At 44.3% G+C, this 3,420-nt stretch overlaps 3 non-coding genes across 3 annotated transcripts; all 3 read right to left on the minus strand.

The window, feature by feature from the left end:
• Window positions 1–2,286: 2,286 nt before the first annotated feature.
• On the minus strand, window positions 2,287–2,358 carry TRNAD-GUC. Its single transcript has one exon. It is a non-coding gene; the product is annotated as a tRNA-Asp (tRNA).
• Window positions 2,359–2,664: 306 nt separating this feature from the next.
• TRNAI-AAU lies at window positions 2,665–2,738 on the minus strand. Its single transcript has one exon. It is a non-coding gene; the product is annotated as a tRNA-Ile (tRNA).
• Window positions 2,739–2,987: 249 nt separating this feature from the next.
• On the minus strand, window positions 2,988–3,059 carry TRNAD-GUC. The gene has a single exon. It is a non-coding gene; the product is annotated as a tRNA-Asp (tRNA).
• Window positions 3,060–3,420: the final 361 nt, after the last annotated feature.

Here is a 3,420-nt window from a genome sequence, read left to right on the forward strand (position 1 = left end):
GGAAATGCTGGTGGTCGGGATGGGTCACACGACCCTGATTCAGCGGCCCTTTTAGAACAATGGCATCGGCCTGGAGGTAGGAGAAACTGCTAACAAACAAGAAGTACGAATGTTAAACCGGCACAAATGGCTTAAAGCGTGCCTGAACCTTCACCAAAAACTGCAAACTATGCTGCTTTCTCATTGCCCAACAATTCTGTGCCCCCTATTTCTGCAGCTGCTGCTCCGCTATTTTCTGCTTTCTCCATAGCCGGGGGCCTGTCCCTTAGATGTCAGTCTAATAGTACTGAACTGAAATACTTTGATTCCCACACTTCCCTACATGCACTGTATAGGAAAGCAAAAGCCTGATTTTAGATGCTTAGTTCTTTGTCATGTCTGGATTGCATAGCAGTGAGAGACATGACACAGAACTAAGCAGCTGGAAGAGCTCAGTTTACTTACATGAGCTGCTGCTTTGCTGCATGTTTGGCTGTTAGGAGAGGCAGGCTACCGGTGAGCAAATAGGAGCACACTTTGATAGATAGACACCCCCCAACTTCCTGTAGTCTGTCTCTCTGCTCCTGTGTTACTTGGGACAGAAAAAGCATGACAACAGGGGGTTGAACCGCAGATTTAGTAGAAGGGAGACATGTAGGGGCCAAAAGTATACAGATACTTTTCAAGTGGAAAAACGCAGAAATGTTAACCCTACTTGCATAGCAAAGTTGCTAAATACCAAACATACTGCCATAATAACTCCTCTTTGTGTAAAAAGTTACACTCCATTTAATAACAACAGATTTCTAGATGCCTTTATGTACTGAATTTCTAGCTGCCTTTATGTACTGTTCGTAGAAATCTTTTTCTCCCTTAGTCCTAACAGCAGCACAACAATGGGGTAATTCTGCCCGTGTGAAATGGTAGGACGGATGGAATTTAAATAATCAAATGACTAATTAATTGCCCTCTCCAACTACCATGATGGTGACTACAACCCCACCCATGCAGTTTTTAATTATAAAGTAAAATAAGATAGGGAGGGATACTTGTGATGTTGTTAGGACTAAGGGAAAACAGACTAACGTAAGAAATCCAAACATTTCTTATGTTCTCCAACATAAGGATATAGTGCTTTACATGAACACAGCGTGCCCTGAGATGGCACTATGCTATATGTGAGCAGAAATTATACGCATGCTATTTGCTGCCACAATTTTACTTATTAAACCACCTTCACTGCATACAGGTGAAAAACCGAATGGCCCGTACGGGGATCGAACCCGCGACCTTGGCATTATTAGCACCACGCTCTAACCAACTGAGCTAACAGAACTAAGCAGCTGGAAGAGCTCAGTTTACTTACATGAGCTGCTGCTTTGCTGCATGTTTGGCTGTTAGGAGAGGCAGGCTACCGGTGAGCAAATAGGAGCACACTTTGATAGATAGACACCCCCCAACTTCCTGTAGTCTGTCTCTCTGCTCCTGTGTTACTTGGGACAGAAAAAGCATGACAACAGGGGGTTGAACCGCAGATTTAGTAGAAGGGAGACATGTAGGGGCCAAAAGTATACAGATACTTTTCTAGTGGAAAAACGCAGAAATGTTAACCCTACTTGCATAGCAAAGTTGCTAGATACCAAACATACTGCCATAATAACTCCTCTTTGTGTAAAAAGTTACACTCCATTTAATAACAACAGATTTCTAGCTGCCTTTATGTACTGAATTTCTAGCTGCCTTTATGTACTGTTCGTAGCAATCTTTTTCTCCCTTAGTCCTAACAGCAGCACAACAATGGGGTAATTCTGCCCGTGTGAAATGGTAGGACGGATGGAATTTAAATAATCAAATGACTAATGAATTGCCCTCTCCAACTACCATGATGGTGACTACAACCACACCCATGCAGTTTTTAATTATAAAGTAAAATAAGATAGGGAGGGATACTTGTGATGTTGTTAGGACTAAGGGAAAACAGACTAACGTAAGAAATCCAAACATTTCTTATGTTCTCCAACATAAGGATATAGTGCTTTCCATGAACACAGCGTTCCCTGAGATGGCACTATGCTATATGTGAGCAGAAATTATACGCATGCTATTTGCTGCCACAATTTTACTTGTTAAACCACCTTTACTGCATAGAGGTGAAAAACTGAATGGCCCGTACGGGGAACGAACCCGCGACCTTGGCGTTATTAGCACCACGCTCTAACCAACTGAGCTAACCGGCCAGGAGCTTACACCCTGCCACACACATTGTCTTGTTTCTACAGGTTTATTTATACTAAGAAAATGCAAGGCCTCCCCGTCGGGGAATCGAACCCCGGTCTCCCGCGTGACAGGCGGGGATACTTACCACTATACTAACGAGGAAATGCTGGTGGTCGGGATGGGTCACACGACCCTGATTCTTAACATAGTCGTTTATACTAAGAAAATGCAAGGCCTCCCCGTCGGGAGGGATACTTTTGATGTTGTTAGGACTAAGGGAAAACAGACTAACGTAAGAAATCCAAACATTTCTTATGTTCTCCAACATAAGGATATAGTGCTTTCCATGAACACAGCGTTCCCTGAGATGGCACTATGCTATATGTGAGCAGAAATTATACGCATGCTATTTGCTGCCACAATTTTACTTGTTAAACCACCTTTACTGCATAGAGGTGAAAAACTGAATGGCCCGTACGGGGATCGAACCCGCGACCTTGGCGTTATTAGCACCACGCTCTAACCAACTGAGCTAACAGGCCAGGAGCTTACACCCTGCCACACACATTGTCTTGTTTCTACAGGTTTATTTAATGTTTTCTCTTTCTTTCTTAACATAGTCGTTTATACTAAGAAAATGCAAGGCCTCCCCGTCAGGGAATCGAACCCCGGTCTCCCGCGTGACAGGCGGGGATACTTACCACTATACTAACGAGGAAATGCTGGTGGTCGGGATGTGTCACACGACCCTGATTCTTAACATAGTCGTTTATACTAAGAAAATGCAAGGCCTCCCCGTCGGGGAATCGAACCCCGGTCTCCCGCGTGACAGGCGGGGATACTTACCACTATACTAACGAGGAAATGCTGGTGGTCGGGATGGGTCACACGACCCCGATTCAGCGGCCCTTTTAGAACAATGGCATCGGCCTGGAGGTAGGAGAAACTGCTAACAAACAAGAAGTACGAATGTTAAACCGGCACAAATGGCTTAAAGCGTGCCTGAACCTTCACCAAAAACTGCAAACTATGCTGCTTTCTCATTGCCCAACAATTCTGTGCCCCCTATTTCTGCAGCTGCTGCTCCGCTATTTTCTGCTTTCTCCATAGCCGGGGGCCTGTCCCTTAGATGTCAGTCTAATAGTACTGAACTGAAATACTTTGATTCCCACACTTTCCTACATGCACTGTATAGGAAAGCAAAAGCCTGATTTTAGATGCTTA

The sequence above is a fragment of the Bufo bufo genome, unplaced genomic scaffold, assembly GCF_905171765.1.
Source record: "Bufo bufo unplaced genomic scaffold, aBufBuf1.1, whole genome shotgun sequence".
In the NCBI taxonomy this organism is placed as follows: domain Eukaryota; kingdom Metazoa; phylum Chordata; class Amphibia; order Anura; family Bufonidae; genus Bufo; species Bufo bufo.